The sequence below is a fragment of the Chrysemys picta genome, chromosome 3, assembly GCF_011386835.1.
Source record: "Chrysemys picta bellii isolate R12L10 chromosome 3, ASM1138683v2, whole genome shotgun sequence".
Taxonomy (NCBI): Eukaryota; Metazoa; Chordata; order Testudines; family Emydidae; genus Chrysemys; species Chrysemys picta.
Window position 1 is genome coordinate 147,308,811 of NC_088793.1, and position 22,697 is coordinate 147,331,507.

Below are 22,697 nucleotides of genomic sequence, written 5' to 3' on the forward strand. Positions count from 1 at the left end.
CAGCATTCAACTGCTTTAACCATGAGACCATCCTTTCTCTTCCTGCAATCCTGTATCTCATTCACTACGCACCTTTCGAATTCTGCAATACATGAGGCAGGGGTCCTACCGTTCATTGTCTGTGTCTTCGCTACATAACACTTGGTCCTTCCCAGAGTGTGTCAGCCCTGTGCACTGAAGGAGGCCAGAATGCTGCAGAAAAAGTAGCATGTAATCATGTAATTAAACATTGCGTCATAACACATGCATGCAAGGGAGCTGAATTAATATTGCATGGAAGGCCTCCATTATGGCATTTCCTAACTTTGGAGTACTTCGCTTTGTGATCTTAAATGTTCTTTAAATGTCATTTTACATTTGTTATGTCCTAAGTTTTGTCAAAAGCCATCTGAAAAAAATGGAAATTGTATCACGTGGAAACAAACTGACATCAGCATGGGGCATCAGTAGGACTGGAGCTATTAGAGCCACAGCTTAGACCTCTGCCACTTAAGCTAACAGAGTAAGGGACAGTGGCAGTTTAGCCTCTACTTGGGCCAGCCATTAAAGGCGGTTGGGACACACTCTGTGCCAGTGGGTTCCACGGCTATTTGCTAGACAGAAGAGGAATGTTGCGACTGAGAAGCCTGGGTTCCATTCCAGCTTCTGCAAGGAAGTACGCTTTAAAGTTAGAAATCTTTCTGCTCCTGTCCCCATTGACTTCCGCTCCTGTCTTCCGGAGCCCCTACTGTCTTTGTTCCTACTTCAATCTCTACTGGTTCTGCTCTTGTTCCTTCTCTCCAGCCCCTGTCCCCGCACCATTCTACCCAATCCTATTTCCCCCGTCTCTTGCTCCAGCTCCTGTCTCCCCTCATCTTTCTACATTTGAATCAGAGGGCTTCCTCCTTCTCCTCCACGCTGACTAGGTGCCAGCAGGAGGGCACTGGGAACACAGGAGACACAGCCTCCCGGCTCTCAGTACCATGCCCAGAATCACAGTGGCCCCTTGCAGCAGGGAGGAACCACTTCTGGGAAACTCATGCTCAGCCCTGGAGTGCAGCATGGTTGGTCACTCTGTGGGGATGGTGCATGATTAGTCCCTTTGGCACCCAGGAGCTGTGTGGGGATGGAGCACACCAGTACAGAAGAAATTTCCAGAGAATTTAGCTGGCAGCTTCTAATGAACCTTTACTGAACAAGTGAGAGCTGAAGAGGATGTAATTTTGTAACATGGAAAAAACAGTCTGTTTTTCTAGCCTTGCTCTTGGACATGGTTGAACCATTTTAGCTGAAACTTAAAACAAACAATGATAAAAAAAAGGCAGACTCCCCAGCATGGGAAATGTCAGTCCAAATGGTTGGATTGACAGCTAGAGACAACTGAAATCACTTATAATGAAAAGCTTTAGGCAAGTTAACTATCATGTGTGACTGTTGTGAGGTGGTGTGGTACCCCACAGCCCCACAGAGGGATGAGCCTCCTCAATGTGGGCAGAGCCAGTGGTTTCTGCGCCCACCCCCAGAGGTCATGGCGCAGGACAGGAAATATAAAAGTCCAACTGCAGAGCTCACTTGGACCACAGCCGTCGGAGAGGCCAGATGCCTGTGGCCTAGCTCCGGGTTGGGAGATGCCGGCAGGCCGCAGCCGACCCGAGGACTGGCCGCGCCAGCCGAGCCTACCCTCGCCAGCTACCCAGAGGAGGCGCCGAGCCTACCCCTTGCCAGCTACCCGGAGGAACCAATGGTTCTGGAAACTTCCGAGGACACCGCCCTAACCCAGGTACCTTACGAGGGGGAGTCTGGAAGTAGCCCGGGGGCAACCGACCCTGGTCTGGCCGCAGCCTTGCCAGAACCAATGTCAGTGTGTTGCGGTCAGGATCCCCACTGACCCAGCAGCGGGTCTTCCACTGCTGCTAGGGCCCTGGGCTGGGACGCAGTGGAGTGGGTGGGCCTGAGTCCCCTCTGCCACCCCACTCACGGGTGGTAGTCTCCCCCTCTCCCCAGATGCTCAGAGCCAGGAGCCTGGGGTTTGCTATTGAACTGGGCCTGAGGGCCTGAGCCCCTGACTGTTTGTTTGCTGCCCTGCCCTGCCCAGGGCCTGGGCTTCTATTGAACTATTTGCTCAGCCCCTGCCTGAGGGCCTGAGTCTCTGACTGTTTGTTTCCTGCCCCGCCCGAACCCAGGGCCAGGGCTTATAAGGTAATCCTTGCGCGGCCCTGCCTGGAGGTCTGGGCCAAAGACTGGGTGTTCCCCAACCCAGTCAAAATGGTGTAGCGAGGCGGTGTGGTACCCCACAGCCCCGCAGAGGGACGAGCCCTGACCGAGTCCTTCTACAGTGACATATTGGGGTACAATTAAGACTGGGGTGGGGATACTGTGTCACCCCTGCCCTGCAACCTTAGGTGCTTTACAATGCCTTGCTATAGTAGCTCCCACCAGGGCCACTCAAACAGCCTTCCAGCATGCAATCCACACGCTAAGTGTCTGTGTAACTGCAGCCTGCCAGCTACACCATAGCTCTCAGCCTTGGTTATACTGAAGGGTGACCCCAACACCCCCTCTCCCAGTTCCAGATCTTCCCCCAGAAATGTAAGACCTGTATTGCCAGCCCTCTCCTGGACAGTCCAAGTATATTAAGTCTATTATTCCTTTAAGGGAATAATATGCCAGTTTATTATCTTAAACAGTTGCCCAGACACTTCAATTTATATGCACTGGATTAGATAAAACAGTAAAACAAGTTTATTAACTACAAAGAGATTTTAAGTGAGTATAAGTAATGAGGCATGAACGTCAGAAATGGTTACAAGAAAAAAAATGGTTACTGGTATCGACATAAGAAACTATCTTAGCTGCAAAGCAAACTTTCACACCACGTGTTTCCAGCAAAGTTACTGACCAACCTCTACAGGTCAGGACCACTCCCCCAGTGTCCAACAGCTGGTTCCTTTCGTTTTCTCGGATGCAGAGAATGAGGTGGGTAGGGGGAGAGAGAAGGGTGCCGTCTGGTGTTTGTTCCTCCTTTTAATAGTTTCAGTCCCCCTCTTGAAAAACGTTTCCAGCTGAGACCCAGGAGCCAAAGAATCTATGTGGAAGGATATTCCTTGATGGATTTTTTCACCTGTTTTAGCTTCCTTTGTTTTCCTTTCCTACCTGATGACTCTACTTACTGCTCAAATGCAAATTAAGGCATGCCCACATTCCTTTGCTTAGGACAGATTTATTTGCCAATTTCTTTTTGGGCAGGGCAGTGGGGTTTGGAACATGTGTTAATACCACCAGACAGGGAAATCTTGTAACTTCACATACAATGTTGTCACTATATTTTATCAGGACACTACTGACTAGCAGATTACGAGTTTTCAAATGATATCTTACAAGGCACACCTTGTACAAAGATTATTACAATAGTGTGTAAGGTATTCCATCACAGCCTGGCACAACCAGCTCCGCCTTTAATAACACCATTTCCTTTTCTAAAAGTTTCTCTTCTAAATTGAATACACTAATACATTAGTCTAACAATTACAATGTTTGAACTTGGAAAATGCCCCACACCCCCTTGTTTTTTTAGTTGCTATCATTGCAACATGAATATGTCTCAATTGGTCTTTTTGGACAATTCTTCTCTGTTTCGCATTAACTATAAAACAAAGTGGGCCAGAATGTCAGCTGCTGTAAATCGATGGTGTTCCATTGACTTCAACGGATATATGTCGCTCTTTTCAGCTGAGAATCTGGCCCATTGCCTTCAATGGAATTACTTTGATTTACACCAGCTGAATATCAGGCTTTGACTTGAGTGGAGTTATGCTAATTTACACCAGCTGAGGATCCGACCCACTGACTTCAACGGATATATGGATGGTTAGATACAACGCTACACCCCGAACCTCTTCAGCTTAGTCTAGCTTCTGTGGCCCCTCTGCAAAGGAGTGAATTTCATCCTGAAAACTCATTTGTATAGGGTGTATGTGAAGCCCTGGTTTCTCTGTCTTTCACTTATAGCTTGTATTGGTGCTTGAGTGTTTTGTTCTTAGCTATTTTCTCTGGCGATAGCGCACACAGTGCTTTTATCATGTTCGCATGAACTGTTACTGCTTGTTCCACATCATCACTAACTGCTGTATCCCTGAGGGTGCTTACAACCATTGAAAAAATCATCAAATCCAGTGAAGGCCAGAAAAGGGGATTCAGGAAAGAATTCTTTCAGGACGCTGTTGCCATCAAGTATGGGCTGTAATTGTTTAAGGATACTCTATAGGGGGATATTGTTGACAACTAAGGGTGTGCAGTCAGTGGGTTTCTGAAAAGTGGAACGTTTCCCTTTTAATGATTCTGTTCAGCTGCAGGGCTCATTCCAAATCTATGTCTACTTCCTTTTTCCTCTACAGTTCCAAAGGAGAGAACCTCGTCGGGTATCACTTCTATTCTGCAAATGAAGCCATTTTCTGCCGGGCACTGTTTCACAGCCCCTCTGTTGGTGGAAAACTGTGAGTCGTAGATTAAAGTTTCTGTGTTGGTATCATTTTTGTATTACAGAAGTGCCCACAGGTCCCAACCAAGACTGGGGCCTCATTGGCTAGTCACTGTACAAAATCATAGAATGAGATTGTCTCTGCCCCAAAGAGCTTACAATTTAAGTAAACAAAGAGAGGGGTTACTATTTCCATTTTACAAATGATGAACACAGTCATTAAGTGATTTGGCCAAAGTCACACAGGAAGCCTATAGCAGAGGCAAGGATCAAACCCAAGTCTCCTAAATGCTAGTATGATTGCTTAGCCACAAGATCATCCTTCCTCTCTACTTCCCCTTCCTCTGTGTTACTGGAACACACAACTTTCTTCCTGTGGTACAATTACCACCTTCATTTCAGGATTCAGGCATGTCACCAGAGCTGTCTACTCTACGTCTTTTAGAGAAGGCAAGAGAAAAAAAGCTTACAAAGCACAGAGATTCCTCTGCTGGAGGAATCTCTGTATCTTGCCTGTAGCTCATTGTACCACTTGGAAGTTATTGCATAATGGTTGGGCTTATGAGATGCCCAAGTATTAGGGATTTCCAGTGGCGTGCTGTCTACTTATGCCCTGCATGGCTGATCAGCAGCACGCCGGCCAACTGACAGCCCATGGAACAATTCCATTCATCTCCCATAGAGGACACCATTTTGTGGCGAGCGTGACCTTGCATGCTCCACAGGTGTGTGGTCAAGCCACATGAAGGATTCCATTTTGGACCGTCTAAGGAATGCAGGTGAGATGTTGCGTGCCTTACTAGAACTGTTACGGCAGGATTTTATTTATGTTTCTTTTAAATGTTCTGTAAACAGTTTTTTGCTTTTTTAGCAGTGGTATTTGCAGTCATGTTTTAGTAGCCTCTTTCTAAGGCCTTTTTTTGCATTTGGTTTGTCCACTGTTTGGACAATACAGATGGGACCAAATTCTGCTCATTGCTGAAGTCAGTGGAGTTACTCCAGTACTACACTGGTGTAATTGGGAGCAGAATTTGAGCCAATACCTTTTCCAGTATCAGCTCCACGTCCCTGGGTAACCTCTCACACCTTGATATTTTCACACCCCATCAACATATAGGATCAGATCCTGAGCTGGCATAAAGCAGGGTATCTCCAGTGTAGTCAACGGAACTGAGTCTATTTACACTGAGGGTTTGCTCCTCAGTCTTCAGGGAGAGAATGTCTCTTATTTTGACGACTGGCTTTTTAGTTTCAAGCCTGTAGAAAATTTATTTTTTTTCCTTTTATGTGGATCATCTCTCCCTTGTACAGTAGATGATATTTCATTCCAGGGACACACTGTATTTTCATTACTTCTATAAAGCTTTCTTCCCTTCTCCATCAGTAGACAATATATTTTACATCTCCGGCAGTGAACCCCCCACCATTGACAGAACCAGAGCCAGTTTTAGTTCATCCTCCCATTTCAGTTGCCTCCCTTGTTTTCACGTACAGTACAAATTGCTGATTTAACCTTTTCCTGCTTGCTTCTGGGTTGCCCATTAGACTCAGAGCCAGCCGGGGAGCTACTTGCCACAGCCACAACAACTTCATGGAAGTCATTTCAACTGTACCTCTTGCTTCTGTATGTATCAGTCAGGGCCATGAGAGGCTCACCATCTATTTTCCCTCTTCCTGGTACAATGGGTTATTTCCAATGAGGAATGAAGGCTGGTTTCCTGATAACCCATCTACTGAGAAATTAGCTCAGTGGTTTATTGCCTGCTGTTCTAAGATCTGGCCTAGCTGCCCAAACTGACTCAAATGTTCTATGCCTGAGCAAAAGTGAAAGGCAACAGGAAATGTAGCCCACCTTTTAACTAGATCTGCCTGTGCTTCAACTTAACTCTTGTAGCATGTTTGTGTGTCTGGCTATGGCAGGGAGCTATAGATGTCCCTCAGGTCACCATGAGAGATGAGAGGACCTAGCCAGAATAAAAGCAACCAAGGGGGGAAAATACAGTGTGTTAGTTGTGAGTCAGATTCCATTCGATCCTTGGCAACCTATACACTCATTGGCCCTTCTCCCCCAGTCTGTGGCAGGTCTGTGCCTTTATAAACCTGGTAAAATAGGCACACAGACAGACATATAGAGCTAGGACACCAAGGTTCAACTTGGAAAGAACTGAAGAAAGGGATGATGCTTAAGCAGATGTCTGTTAAATGCTATGGGTATGTCTTCACTGCAGAGTTTGCCTGAGTATGGGTTAGCCAAGCCTGGGTATGAGCCTCCACATTGCTAAGCAACACTTGACTCATTCATGTAGTTGTGTCAACACTACACTGAATTAACCTGGATTAGGCACTAGGAGTTCTGGGTCATATCCCATGGTTCTTCAAGCTGCAGAGCTTTATTAATCATTTTGCAGTGTATAGTGGGAGAATTTGTCTGTCCTTCCTGGGCCCTGGTGTGGAAGTGCAGAGGAGGGTTTCTATTCCCCTCTGGAAGCCAACTACCCCAGGCTAACCTGTTCGGTGTTAGCAAATCAACTGTTGGTAATGTGGTGACGGAGGTTTGCAAGGTCCTATTGCTGTAGTTTACCCATAGGTGGTGGAGATTGCTAATGCCCCCCCCAAAACAGCTGATTTTGAGAGAATGGGGATCCTGAAATGTGCTGGGTCCATCAATGACACGTGTGCCTTTTGTCTGCCCCCACAAGATGCAGATGAATATGTCAACCAGAAAGGAGATTTACTACTCTCTCATTATGCACATCTTGGTTGACCACAGAGTTTACAAAAAAAACAACGTGCAATGCACCTGCAGGGTGTATGACACCAGGGTGCTCTGAAGATCTGGTGTTTACCTATTTGAATAAGAAGAGCCCAGGTTAACTCTGCCATGAAGACATATCCTTAGGGTTTAGTTGAAACAATTTCTAAAAAAGAAATATCAACCCATTCCACCTTAAATGTCCATAGTGGGTGAAGTTTACCCCCTGTGCAGAAGGACAGCACAAAGCTTATGCACAATTGAAGTTCTGTACTGGCCCTTCACCTAGTGGTGAATTTCAGCCAGTCTGCTGAGGATCTCCAAAATGCTCTTAGCATACAAAAAGCCAGGGAAGTAAAGAGATGTGCTAGAGTTAAAGATACAACAGAGGAGTTAACATTGCATCCTAACACCACATATTTACCACCCTCTGAATCAACATTCCTCATCCTGGCTCCAAAATTAATCCACAACTTTAGACTCAGAATGTTTAAAGAAACAGGGGGGAAAATAAGTCACTGGTCTATTCTTCAAAATCTAAGTGTAAACATTGGGTGACCTATTCCCTTGTTCTTTTCCTAACCTCGCTGAACTCTGGAAGCAAGCAATAAACAGCAAGGTTAATTAAATCCGTTTCTAAGTATAACATCCCCACTTCCCCTCTCCGTGCTAGCCAGACTTTTAGAGCTGTGTGTGATGGGCAAATATAACCCTGTTAGAATTTAAAAACATGATCTTGGGTTCCTTTAGATACAAAGGAATCTGGATTTCTTTGAGCTGAAATGAGTCATTCAAAACAGGAAAGCAGCAGGCATTATAATTATATAGCCCCTATCACTAAAGTGGCTTAGTGCCTCACAAGAACTGATGGCTATACTGTGAAGCATTGTCCCCATTTTACAGACAAGGAATGGAGGCACAGAGAGAGAAGTGACTTGCCTAAGATCATGCAGTAAGTCTGTGGCAGAACTGAACTCAGATTTCCCAAGTCCCAGTACAATGTGGTGCTTTAATCACACACTATTGGGGGTCTAGGAACTTGTGGCACCAAATTCAGCCAAATGCAGGTTGGACTAGGTAGGTGCAACTACTGTGGCCACCTCTGAGGTTGTAATGTTGGTGTAAGTTACACTTTGGATGCATACTGGGAATGCTATGTGAATATTTGCTCATGCAACACAGCAAGCTATCCCAAAGAACATAGAGGGGTAGGGTTAGGAACAGGTTAAAAGGGTAATATATGTTCCTCATATTAAAATTTCTTATTGAATTCCCAAGAGAGATAGGAAAGTAGAACCAAGCTGCTGGGTGTGCACTACAGAACTGCTTTCTCTTTTCCTCCTTATTACCTTATTGGGAAAAAAAATAGACAATTAAGGTGCTTTTACTTTGGGGTGATGTATGAATGACATTTTCTTTGAAGCTGGGAGAAGCCAGTGTTTTCTGCTGTCTGTGAGACTCCATTTTGGATCAGATTAAGGGGCTGATTGGCCAAAACATTTCAGGGGTGGGGCTAAAGGACCATGAAACTATAAATGACTCTTGGCCTAAACTACTCACTCCAGTTTGGGAGTGTAGTTGATTTGAAGTCTAGTGTAGCCTCATTCTTACTAGTATGTCTAGCCTAGCTCAGAAGTTTGCTCTAGTTTGGGAGTACAGTATAGCTCAAAGGCTTGCTGTAGTCTAACAGTTTAGTTCTGCTTGGTGTCTTGCTCCGGTGTTGAGATCTTATTCCAGTTTCAGTAACTTAATTTGAGTTAGGAGATCAGGCTAGTGCTGGTAGGTTTCAGTTAGATGCCTTTTTACCTTAAAGGGGTGTTTATTTCTTGGGAAGCTGCTACTAGAATCTTGTAAATCTAAATTAACATGTTTACTACAGGATCTTACACTAAAAATCCCTTATTTAATGTAATCTCACTGCATTTAACATGTGGGCCAGACTCATTGGACCACCAATCTACAGTAATATGACCCTATATCTTGTGACCTTTATTACAGTAAAGGCCCCCTACTGAGATCAGGGGTCCCACTTTGCTAGGCACAGTACAAATTCACAGTAAGAGTTAGTCCCTGACCCAAAGAGCTTAATCCCTAAATAGACAAAACAGCCAAAGGGTAGGAGGGTAAACTGAGGCACCTTGCTCAATAGCAGAGCTAATAATAGAGCCAAGGTCTCCTGACTCCACGTCTGGTATGCTACCTATTAGCCCATGTTGTCTCTCATAAAGCTCTCTGGTTTTCCTGACTGCCTGGCTTGGTTCTATTTCTAGCTATACGCTGAGATCAGAATCAACAGCAGATGCTAGTAGCTTCCCCTAATGGTTCCTAGGTCATGAAGCAGTTTACACCACCTGCGGATAACTAATTGTGTCAGTGTATGTGAGTTGGATAGGTCCAGCTGAGCATGATTGTGGTTTCATGGGAAGGGTGGGGAAGTACCACCTCATCTGTCTCTTAATAATAATGAAATAGGAGCTTATTTTTCAGTTCCTCAGCTTGCACATGTATATGTAACCACAGCAATATAAATTAATAACACAAGACAGGATCAGCTCACCCCCTACATAGAAAATATACCTCAATCACCACATAAGGCAAGCACCTGGTGAGCTTTGCAGGGTGCCCCGAAGCTTAACAGAGTCTGACTCTCTTGCAGTCAAATGAACAGATAGCCAGTGCAGTCTCTAGAACATGGGTATAATATGACCCCTCTCAGACTAACACTGTTAAGCAAATAGGCCATTGTACTCTACACTGGGTGCAGCTTGTGGGTGGCTTACAAGTGTTCCCCTAGATGGAGTATTATGGTATCCAATCCAGGGGGTGTCTGGGGTTAGGGTTACATCTCAGAGAAAAGATCACAGCAGCTGTGCCAAATGTAGATGAAATAGAGCACCCCTAACCACTTGGGGATCCAGGAATTATTGAGGCCCAGAGGTACCCCTAGATTGCAAATCCTTTTGATAAGGAATGGAGACAACCTGTCAATAGTATGGCAGATACAAACAGAACGTGGCAGGGTTAGTATCCCCCAACCAGTCAGCATCATAGCAGTGTTAGGTGGAATGAGCCACAACCAGGGATCCTGTCTTGGCGGGGCCCTGGGAGAACACTGATGCCACATCATTCTAGTGAGATAGAAGAGTCCTAGAACTGGGGGGCCTGCTCATGTCAGGGCAGCCCAAACGGCCTCGCTATCTCCCCCAGAGGCCTCACAGGGTTCTATAGAACAGAACCCCCCCCCCCCCCCATGTAGAGCCCTCGGGATGGATGAGGCCAGCCCTGCTCCCACTTGGACTATCTGAAAGCAGAAAGCTTTTGTTTTAGGTGAGGGAAGAGGAAGGGGCAAAGTTTCCTTTCCTCCTCCCAGGTATGCGTGCAAGCCTTGCTTGTTGTTTGCTTCCTCATTCTAAAATCATTTTTCTTTGCCCCTCGCTCCCTTCCCTAACTCCAATAAATGTCAGGCCAATCTCACTTAAAATGTATACCTACCTAATGAAAAGTCCATGCTGATCCCCTGCATTGAAATCCAGCTGTAACACAAACTGATACATGGTTCACCATGCCATTAGGTTATACATACAAGGTGCCTAGGAGACTTGCAATTTTATTTTATTTTTTAAAATCCCACTAGAATACTAGCTCATAGCTCCTGACAGGAACCCTATGATGTTATTCAGTACAAATCCAGTTTATTTGTGATCCCTAAACACTAGCCAAAGGCAACATAGCATGATAGGTATTTACAGCCTATCCATTATCTTATCAGAGCTTCAGGTACAGCTGTAAATAGCTTGTTCCAGCTGGATGATTTGCTGATTTAAATCTAATTTTAGAAGCAGGAACTGGAGAATATGTCCTAGTTAAATTCACTTGCACCCCAGGGATGGAAACTTAACTGCAGAACCTGGTCATTTAAGAGGTAGAATATTGTGTGAATGTTAGGGTTACCATACGTCCGGATTTTCCTGGACATGTCTGGCTTTTTGGGCCTCAAATCCCCGTCCGGGGAGAAATCCCCAAAAGCCGAACATGTCCGGGAAAATAGGGAGGGGCCGGGGGCCGGGCCGGGGCCGGCGGTGCTGGGCTGGGGATGCTCGGCCGGGGGCCGGGTCGGGCCCGGCTGTGCGGGGCCGGGGGTGCGGGGCTGGGGGTGCTCGGCCAGGGGCTGGCCCGGGGGTGCGGAGCCGGGCCGGGGCCCGGCAGTGCTGGGCCGGGGGCTGGCCTGGGGCCGGCACCCCAGGAGCTGAGCCAGGCTGGAGACGCCGGGGCCGGCCGCCGGAGGGAGCCGCTCAGTTGGGGAGGGCCAGACTGGGCCGCGCCTCCTCCCCCCACCCCAGCTTACCTGCTGCCTGCTTCAGGGCTTCCCGCGAATCAAATGTTCGCGGGAAGCAGGGGAGGGGGCGGAGTTGGGGCGGGGGCACGGGCGGGGCTGGGGGCGGGGCCGGGGCCCCGTGGAGTGTCCTCTTTTTGGACACTCAAAATATGGTAACCCTAGTGAATGTGACTCCTTCCGTTTGAGGCAATAGGGCTGGGTACTCAAAGATCCTCTCACTAGGATGTTCACTCTGCACCAAAGTCCACCAGAGGGCTCATGGAGTATGATGGGAGTTGTCACCCTTTCTCTCTCTTCCCTCCCCCAATGGACTGTGATAAAGTCAGAAAAGATTACACTGCAGGCAGAAAGAAGCGAGGCTGGCTTGGAATTGGTAAGAGACACATCTGGGATAGACAGAGAGACTGGTGGAAAGAGAGAGGAAGAAGCTAGCAGACAGCGAGAGAAAGAAGAGTCTGAAGAAGAGAGAGCGCGAAGGCAGGGGGAAGGATGTAATGTACCCTCTGGTATTTGTGGATGTTGACCCCGTTAAAAAAAAAAAAATAGAGAGACTAGTTTGCATACGACAGATGGTCTACCCTTTGTAACCCTGACCCATGTCATGTGACTGGAGCCAGGAAAAAATGGTTGGGCTCTTACCACCCCTCTTGGCTGTCACACCTTTATTATATGGTATCAGAACAAATAAGGCCACCTGAATCCCTCAGCCTCAAAGGAAGCCTAGGGGAATGGAGGAAGTGGGTGTGGTGGTTCTGAGTTTTTCTAGAAGCGAATGGTGTCAGAGAAATAGCAGGGTGGAAGATTTATCCACTAATATGTGTGGCAGATCCACTGGAGATCTACAATGCATTCCAGTGGGGAATGCAAAGGAGACTACAAACCACTAGATAGTCCTTCAGAAACTTCAAGAATTCTATGTTCTATTCCAAAATGTCACTTGGGAAATACATGTGTCCTTCACAAGAGACAAGACGCCCAGTGACACCATTGACCACTATTTTACAGACCATGTGCTAAAGCTAAGCAGTGTGCATTTGGACAGTTGGCAGTTGATCTATTAGAGACTAAATTATTTGTGCTGCTTAACCAGATCACAGCAAGGTTATTGCTAGAAATAGACTTGACTTTGTAAAGAACAGTGGATGTTTGCAGGGCTAGTGAAATCTGTGTTTCCCAAATGGAAGTGTTAAAAAGCAATGAAGAACTGAAGTGCATCTAATTAAAAAAGCATGCCAAAACATAAAGACAGAATGCAAGGGGAAGCAAAGTGCAGAGACCACTCTTGTTTCCAATAAGTGTGGAAGCAGTCACAGCAGAAAGCAATAGTCCAACAAAAGAGATGTGATGTTACACTTGCAATGAAAGCAACCATTTACGAATGGGTGTTGCTCATAGCAGCACAGGCTGCTAAGAGAGACAAAACCAAAATCTGTTCATAAATATACAGTTGGGGGACAAAGCTTTGGTGGTGATCATGATGCAAAACCAAAGTTCTTTGTTGGGCCTCTTACTAAATCTAGAAAGGAAGGTTCTACCACAGATTGGGTTGTGATATTGAAACTAGATGAACAAAAAGTGAATTTCAATTAGAGGTTGGTACTGGAGTTAAGAGCCAAAAGTTAATATAAAAAAAGAGCAAGCTTGTTTCATATAGTGGATGCAGAAACAGTCCACATGGCAAACCTATACTGGCATGTTAGTACAAGGACAAAATACCACCTCAAGAATTTGAAATAGTGGAACATGAGGCCCTATGTGTGTTTGAGTTGAACTGAAGTTTGCAAATGCAGGTGTATACTTTGTGTAATGAATAAGATGCAAAACATGTTCTTAAAGAACTTGTGGGATTTTTTTAATGCACTGGGCTGGATTAAGAATATAATACATCTCATTGATATGAATTCCAGTGTACATCACATATATAAAATTGTGTGTGCACGTGACCAAGTAAAATCCCATTAGCACTGTGAGATAGTCAAAATTGAACTTGACCAGACTGTAAAATTAGATGTTACTGAGTGAATACAAACATCCAATGCCCGAGTTAACATCAAGCTCACAGTAACCAAACCAACCAGTTAAGGATCTGTGTAGATCCAAAAGACTTAGATAAGACCTTCAAATGCTAATGCCTATCCCCTGAAAAGAGTTGAGGGTATGTCTAGACTGCAAAATGCAAGAGTATTTTCAGATTCAGATGCAAGCCAATGGCTTTGTCAGGTCCAGGGTGATACAGAAAAGGCAAATATCTGCACCTTCATGTCCCCTTTTGATAGAAGTAAGTTTAAGCAATTTCCTTTGGGGATTGCCTCGGGGCCTGAGCTGCAGCAAGTATCTTACCCCAGTCTTTGTAGATTTGGATGTAGTGGACCTGACTATTGACGGCATGCTGATTTGGGGTGGACATGGCCAACAGCACAATAAGAGACTGTGTAATGGTCTACTGCTAGCCTAAGAAAACTGAAGAAGATAGGAGTAAATGAAGAACCACAGGCAGAACTACCCCCTGCAAGACGTAAGCAATTTATGGAATAAGTTACTGCAAGTAGCAACTGAAGAAAAGAGCTCAAGAGTTTTCTAGATCTATTTCTAGAGGAGGGAAAAGAGGGTTGTCTTTGAAATGCAGGACAATGAGAATAAGAATTTTTAAAAATAACTCATTTAGGGATAGATGGCCTTTTGCTTTTCCTACTATTGATTATATAAGGTAGAACAACTAGTACTCCATAGAGACAGGAGCCCATTATTCCCTGATGCAATATTACTTAAGTGGATGGTACCTAGAGCCCACAGCAGACACTGGGGATTTGAATTCATGGCAGCTAGTGAATGGAGAGCATTTAGGATGATAAGTATCAGGGGGTAGCTGTGTTAGTCTGTATCCACAAAAACAAGGAGTCTGGTGGCATTTTAAAGATTAACAGATTTATTTGGGCATAAGCTTTCATAGGTAAAAAAACCACTTCTTCAGATGCATAGAGTGAAATTACAGATGCAGGAATTATTATACTGACACATGAAGAGAAGGGAGGTACCTCACAAGTGGAGAACCAGTGTTGACAAGGACAATTAACAAGGAGTGGAAGATGGGAGTGATTAGCAAGGAAAGCTACCTTATTGAGGTCAGAACATGTAGGGATAAAGTGAGAAAGGCCAAAAGCCATGTAGAGTTGGATCTTGCAAAGGGAATTAAAACCAATAGTAAAAGGTTCTGTAGCCATATAAATAAGAAGAAAACAAAGAAAGAAGAAGTGGGACCGCTAAACACTGAGGATGGAGTGGAGGTTAAGGATAATCTAGGCATGGCCCAATATCTAAACAAATACTTTGCCTCAGTCTTTAATGAGGCACTTAGGGATAATGGTAGGATAATAAATGGGAATGAGGATATGGAGGTAGATATTACCACATCTGAGGTAGAAGCCAAACTCGAACAGCTTAATGGGACTCAATCGGGAGGCCCAGATAATCTTCATCCAAGAATATTAAAGGAACTGGCACATGAAATTGCAAGCCCATTAGCAAGAATTTGTAATGAATCTGTAAACTCAGGGGTTGTACTGTACGACTGGAGAATTGCTAACATAGTTCCTATTTTTAAGAAAGGGAAAAAAAAGTGATCTGAGTAACTACAGGCCTGTTAGTTTGACATCTGTAGTATGCAAGGTCTTGGAGAAAATTTTAAAGGAGAAAGTAGTTAAGGACATTGAGGTCTATGGTAATTGGGACAAAATACAACATGGTTTTACAAAAGGTAGATCGTGCCAAACCAACCTGATCTCCTTCTTTGAGAAGGTATCAGATTTCTTAGACAAAGGAAATGCAGTAGATCTAATTTACCTCGATTTCAGTAAGGCATTTGATACGGATCCACATGGGAAATTATTAGCTAAATTGGAAAAGATGGGGATCAATATGAAAATTGAAAGGTGAATAAGGAACTGGTTAAAGGGGAGACTACAACGGGTCATACTGAAAGGTGAACTGTCAAGCTGGAGGGAGGTTACTAGTGGAGTTCCTCAGGGATCGGTTTTGGGACCAATCTTATTTTTATTACTGACCTTGGCACAAAAAGTGGGAATGTGCTAATAAAGTTTGCGGATGACACAAAGCTGGGAGGTATTGCCAATACAGAGAAGGACCGGGATATCATACAGGAAGATCTGGATGACCTTGTAAACTGGAGTAACAGTAATAGGATGAAATTTAATAGTGAAAAGTGCAAGGTTATGCATTTAGGGATTAATAAGAATTTTTGTTATAAGCTGGGGACGCATCAGTTGGAAGTAACCGAGGAGGAGGACCTCGGAGTATTGGTTGATCACAGGATGACTATGAGCCGCCAATGTGATATGGCCGTGAAAAAAGCTAATGCGGTCTTGGGATGCATCAGGCGAGGTATTTCCAGTAGAGATAAGGAGGTGTTAGTACCATTATACAAGGCACTGGTGAGACCTCATCTGGAATATTGTGTGCAGTTCTGGTCTCCCATGTTTAAGAAGGATGAATTCAAACTGGAACAGGTACAGAGAAAGGCTACTAGGATGATCCGAGGAATGGAAAACTTGTCTTATGAAAGGAGACTCAAAGAGTTTGGCTTGTTTAGCCTAACCAAAAGAAGGCTGAGGGGAGATATGATTGCTCTCTATAAATATATCAGAGGGATAAATACCAGGGAGGGAGAGGAATTATTTAAGCTCAGTACCAATGTGGACACAAGAACAAATGGATATAAACTGGCCATCAGGAAGTTTAGACTTGAAATTAGACGAAGGTTTCTAACCATCAGAGGAATGAAGTTCTCAAACAGCCTTCCAAGGGGAGCAGTGAGGGCAAAAGACATATCTGGCTTCAAGACTAAGCTTGATAAGTTTATGGAGGGGATGGTATGATGGGATAGCTTAATTTTGGCAATTTTTTGATCTTTGACTATTAGCGGTAAATATGCCCAATGGCCTGTGATAGGATGTTAGATGGGGTGGGATCTGAGTTACTACAGAGAATTCTTTCCTGGGTGTCTGGCTTGTGAGTCTTGCCCACATGCTCAGGGTTTAGCTGATCACCATATTTGGGATCGGGAAGGAATTTTCCTCCAGGGCAGATTGGCAGCGGCCCTGGGATTTTTTCACCTTCCTCTGCAGCATGGGGCATGGGTCACTTGCTGGAGGATTCTCTGCACCTTAAAGTCTTTAAACCACGATTTGAGGACTTCAATAGGTTAGGGGTTTGATACAGGAGTGGGTGGGTGAGATTGTGCAGGAGGTCAGACTAGACGATCATAATGGTCCCTTCTGACCTTAAAGTCTATGATTCTATTAATTCAATCAGGGTGGCTGTAGTCCACTCCCAATAATTGATGAGGAGGTGTTAATTCCAGGAGAAGGAAAGTTGCTTTTGTAGTGAGCCAGCCACTCCCAGTCCCTATTCAAGCCCAAATTAATGGTGTTAAATTTGCAAATTAATTTTAGTTCTGCAGTTTCTCTTTGAAGTCTGTTTTTGAAGTTTTTTTGTTCAAGTATGGCTACTTTTAAATCTGTTATAGAATGTCCAGGAAGATTGAGGTGTTCTCCTACTGGCTTTTGTATGTTACCATTCCTGATGTCCAATTTGTGTCCATTTATTCTTTTACGTAGAGACTGTCCGGTTTGGCCAATGTACATGGCAGAGGCGCATTGCTGGCACATGATGGCATATATCCCATTAGTAGATGTGCAGGTGAATGAGTCCCTGATGATGTGGCTGATGTGGCTGGATCCTCTGATGCTAGTTGGGTTGAGTCCTTTAGGATGCTAGTTTTCCAAGCCTCTCTTACAGAACGCACAAAGCTACATCCTTCCCATGACAGAAGTTCGGACCCAGTGATTTTCCTTTTGCAATGGCTCACATTGGTGGCTGGGTCTCCAGGACTGGCCATGGAATGTGGCCAGATGGTCAGAGAGAAGTGCCTTTATAAACCTCACAGGCACTGCCAGCCCTTCCCTTATTCCCCTTCTGTGGCTGTTTGTAGGGGTCATTGGATACCCTAGATTTTATGAAATGGAGCCAAAATCCTAGGCTTCCCATTTTGTAAGAGGTTAAAATAAGGCGCATGTGGGGAATACAGAGAACAGAATCTAGACTATGGGAAATGGTGGTTACTTGGTTGGATAAACAATGTGCTACTATGAGCATACATTTGAATAGAGGTGTCTTGGGCTGCTGGTGTCAATACTTCATTTTGGAATTGTATTTGGGGTGAAGGTAAACCCCTCTGGTGGAGCCAGAGAACAGTTATATGCGGGGGTATGTGGAAAAGGCATGAAGGCACTTCACAAGGGGCAGCCAAAGTATCAAAAGGGAACTGTGTGGAGAAACCAGAGTGAAGTGAGGGTAAACAGCAGACGTCAGCATATCAAACAGTCAAGCCCTTCATGGGGTAACACAGGGAGTCTTTTTACCCCCATGCACACAAAAAATGAACAATTTATGGTTGTGTCAGTCACACGTCTAGGTGTCTCATTAAGATGAATGAGGTAACGTCTCCAAGGCCTTCTGACATAGATGCTGTCCCAGAGGGAGAGGCCTCATTGAAAATAACAACACAGCTAAACCAATTGCAATTTTTATACAGTCACTTGCTGTGCATCAAATTCATGCTAAGATTGTCAGCTACTGTTAAAACCTCAAGCAAATGCAGGGCATCTTCCTATATTATTGCATAGACTCTCTTGGAATGGCAGGAGATCAGCTGTTGGACCCACGTGGAAAAAGGTGTATAATGTGCCACATTTGTGACATTTACTAAACGGGTTCCATTTGATATCACTCAAACACATTGTGACAAAGTTCCTCCTCTATCTTGGTGGGTCCTGCGCTTATTGATGGATTTTCTTGCCTCAGAGATTCACCATGTGGGTTGGGGAACAGCCCAGAGACCTTCCCCTCTGGAAGAACCCACAGTCCAGGTCAATTGGGAGGTTTGGGGGGAACCCAGGCCCTCCCTCTACTCCGGGTTCCAGCCGAGGGCTCTGTGGACTGCAGCTGTCTATAGTGCCTCCTGTAACAGCTGCATGACAGCTACAACTCCCTGGGCTACTTCCCCATGGCCTCCTCCAAACACCTTCCTTAGGCTAGGTCTACACTACCCGCCTGAATCGGCGGGTAGAAATCGATCTCTCAGGGATCAAATTATCACGTCTCATCGGGACGTGACAATCGATCCCCGAATCGACACTCTTACTCCACCAGCGGAGGTGGGAGTAAGCGCCGTCGACGGGGAGCTGCGGAGGTCGATTTTGCCGCCATCCTCACAGCGGGATAAGTTGGCTCCAATAGGTCAAATTCAGCTATGCTATTCGCGTAGCTGAATTTGCATATATTAAATCGACCCCCCCTCCCCCGTAGTGAAGACCTGCCCTTATTCTCACCACAGGACCTTCCTCCTGGTGTCTGATAACGCTTGTGCTCCTCAGTCCTCCAGCAGCACACCCTCTCACTCTCAGCTCCTTGCACCTCTTGCTCCCAGCTCCTCATACTCCCCCCACAAACTGAAGTGAGCTCCTTTTAAAACCCAGGTGCCCTGATTAGCCTGCCTTAATTGATTCTAGCAGCTTCTTCTTAATTGGCTCCAGGTGTCTTAATTAGCCTGCCTGCCTTAACTGGTTCTAGCAGGTTCTTGATTACTCTAGTGAAGCCCCTGCTCTGGTCACTCAGGGAACAGAAAACTACTCATCCAGTGACCAGTATATTTGCCCTCTACCAGACTCCTGTACCCCACTGGTCTGGGTCTGTCACAACACACACAGATGGGATCTCAGTCTCCTTTACACTAAGGATCCTTTAAAATGATCTGGATAGTGGAGAGGAGGGGGAGGAGGAGGCAGGAGTTGGGGTCTATAGGAGAAGGAGGAACAGACTGGCTAGGGGCACAGGGGCAGAATGATTTATGATCACTAGAGCATACTCCTTTACAGGATCTGGAATTGAATTCATGGGTCCTCAGTTTCCATATGCCTGTGCTGTCAGCAAATAGCTGTGAAATCCACTGGCAGTCTCACAGTCCCTTCTTCACCTTACTGCTACTAGTTACTCAATTATCTTAAGAGGCACAGATCTGTACTGTGGCTCTAAGGGACTTATTGATGACTCCAGTTGGGGGTCAATATGATGGAATTTCTATTTTTTTCATTTTTAATTAGTTTTTTATGTAATTTCCTATGCTAAATGAATGTTAAGTTTGCAAAGTTTAGCACTGAACAGTTAGGAAATGCAATAATTAAGGTTGTCTGTACAAATAGAGAATAACAACCTTCTACTGCTATCAGTTACTTTGTTAGCTTCAGGGGCAGAGGTCTATGCTGTGGATCTAATGGTTTCAGTCCTGCTGATGACCCATGATACAGTCAATATGTTTCTACATTATACAGTTTTTTTTTCCAGTTTGCTTTTGACAAAACTTAAGGAAGAACATATGAAAAAGCTACATTAAAGGAATATTAAGATTGCAAAGTGATGTAGAAAATGCCAAAAGTGCGATTTCTCCCCCCGCCCCCCATTCAACATTAATTCAGCTCCCATGTGTGTGTGCATTATGACACCATCTTTAGTTACATTAACATAAACTATATTTTCTACAGGACCCCTGCCTCATTCAGTGGAGGGCAGGCCCCCTCTGGGAATGAATCAGGGCTGTGCAGTGAAGAAGGCTATCGTCTGTAGGACTCCTATCTTGTGTGTTGCAGAAGTTGGAAGGGGTGTGCTATTTATAGTACTTGGATAAGTATGTCTAGGCCCAAGCATAACTAAAGGCCTTTCCCCTCAACTAAGGGGGAGGAACCCCTAAGCCCCAGCCACAATTGATTGCTAGGGACAATGAAGGAGAAAACAAAAAGGGGAGTAAAGGTTGAAGATAAGACAGCCAGAAGGGGACACTGAGCAGAGATCCCTGAACAGTGCCCACTGCCCGTCAAAGGTGTCTAGAGAGTCAGGGGATACAGCTGAGAGGAACTCTGCTCAGAGATGTGATTGAACAATCGAATAGAAATAGGCCCCGCAGTCACAGCGCACCCCCACTGCTCAGCTTCTTCCTCTTGGTGTGATGGATACTGTCTTGGCTAGCACCAAAAGGAGGTGACAAGGAGGTCTCACAACTTTTGTGGGGCCACAGATGGGATGTGAGTGGATCAGGAAGTGTGGGAAGAAGTGCGAACAGCACCTAAATAGGATGTTCTGGAGAAACTGGAAGAGGGGCTACAACCTGACACACTCCCCACATCGATGTGTGCCAGGGTCTCCCTCTCACTGCAGAAAGGACAAGTGTCAGGGGAGTTCATGAACCGTTCCAACTACACGCCCGTGCTTATGGCTCCATGAAGGAGCTGCCAGCTGATATCCTCAGTGGGCCGTGGGACCAGAGTGAAGTACAGACTAGCTCACTGAGGTTCCTCACCTCTGCAGGTGGCAATAGGTCCTACCACTTGGTGTTGAGTTGAGACACCAGGGTGAGGAAGTGGATGGTATGAAGGATGAGCACATACAGATGTTTCCTGGATGTAGTTTGGAGGCAGACTTGCTGGATGTAATTCAGCCAAGTTAGGTTGCCCGTTGTGGGCAGCCAGAGAGGCTTACAGGGCAGGGGACCGATGACAAGTTCTGGAGGGCCTGGGGTGAGAAGTGGATGGGGAGCACCCTACTGCAGGACCAGCCCAAAGAAGGCCAGTTAAGCAGGATGCAAGGTTGCCCTCACCTCCTGGGCACATTACCGGGGACATACGGGATGTACAGCCCCGTGCTCAGGCTAAGTGTCACAGGGTTCACCCAGTCCCCCCAATTATAGTCCAGGAGGTCTCCGACTCTGGTGGTGACAGCCAGACCAACCTGCAGCACACTAAGGGGGACTCCTCCACCTTCATACACTGATGGAGATTGTGTAGCAAGGGTTCGGTTAAGAGGCTCTCCCCCTCAGGAACTGCTACGGACCTGGTCACTGAAACTAGCTTTCAGGTCCTGAGGAGATCATGGTAGAAGACCGGCAGCTCAGAGAGGTCTTGGGGGGAAACCTCTTGGTTGGAAGGTGTGTATTGACTGAGGCACAGGGGACTGCAGGAAGAGAAAGGAAGGGCGCATGGTTAAGTCAGCTGAATGTTACTCTAGAGAACTGGATTCTATCCCTGCTTTTGCCAAAGAGTCCCTGTGTAATGCTGGGCGATTCACCCGAACCAGACTTTTCACAGCTGGCCATTAGCTTTGTGTTCATTTTCTGGATTTCAGTGTAAGACACCTACGGCCAGGCTTGCGGAACTGTTGAGCCTTCTCAGCTGTAACTGAAGTCAACGGGAGACATACTTGGAACATATAAAATGCTATAAAAACGCTAGGTACTCTAGAAAACCAGGCCCAAACATCTCAAATTGGGGACTCCAAATTAGTGGGCAGTTTTGACAGTTTTGACCTCAATCTCTCTGTGGCTCTATTTCCCAGCTGTAACAGGGTGTAGCAACACCACCTAATCTTATAGGTGTGTTGCGAAGATAAATTAGCCAATTTTTTCACAAACATAGATTTACTGTGACAGCACCATAGAAATGCTCATGTAAACGTTTAATAATTCTGTTTTCAGTGCAGGGTTTGAATGGGGTGTGGAAAATAGGCCTGTGGCCACACATTGAATGAGGAGGTTGAAAGGGAGACATTGAATAGCTATCCATTCACTGAATGAGGCAGAAGTTCTATGGAAAAATAGCATGTGATCATTGCACAGGCAACTTATTCTGGCATTTCCTAACTTCTGAGTGCTTGACTTTGCAACCTTAATGTTCTTTCAGTGTAGTATTCTGGATGTTATATGTATAATGCTGAATACATACATATTCTTTGTATACATTTTACTGTAACATCTCTTTTCCCACCAGCTGAATGTTTTTCACAAACACTGTGCCTGTATTTTAAATGCTGCTTGCTCTGTCCAGCGTTACTTCAATCCCACAAGGAATACACCCCATCAAATAAAAGTCCTTAATCAAATTCCAAATATTGCGGTATATGTCCTAAACTCCGTCTCATATCCATGGATTGATTCACTGGTCATTCTTTATTTTGTTCCCTATGGTTCATTCTCACCCACTCTTTTTGTCTTAATGTATTGAAGAAACAGGCCCCGTACTTTGACAACTTTT

The 22,697-nt window shown here is 45.3% G+C and overlaps 1 long non-coding RNA gene across 1 annotated transcript in view; it reads left to right on the forward strand.

Moving 5' to 3' along the window:
• Positions 1 to 22,697, forward strand: part of LOC122173579 (uncharacterized) — a 44,465-nt gene that overhangs the window by 16,749 nt on the left and 5,019 nt on the right. The window contains exon 2 of the long non-coding RNA XR_006174154.2: positions 4,374 to 4,472. This is a non-coding gene — a long non-coding RNA (uncharacterized LOC122173579). The remainder of the gene's footprint in view (positions 1 to 4,373; positions 4,473 to 22,697) is intronic.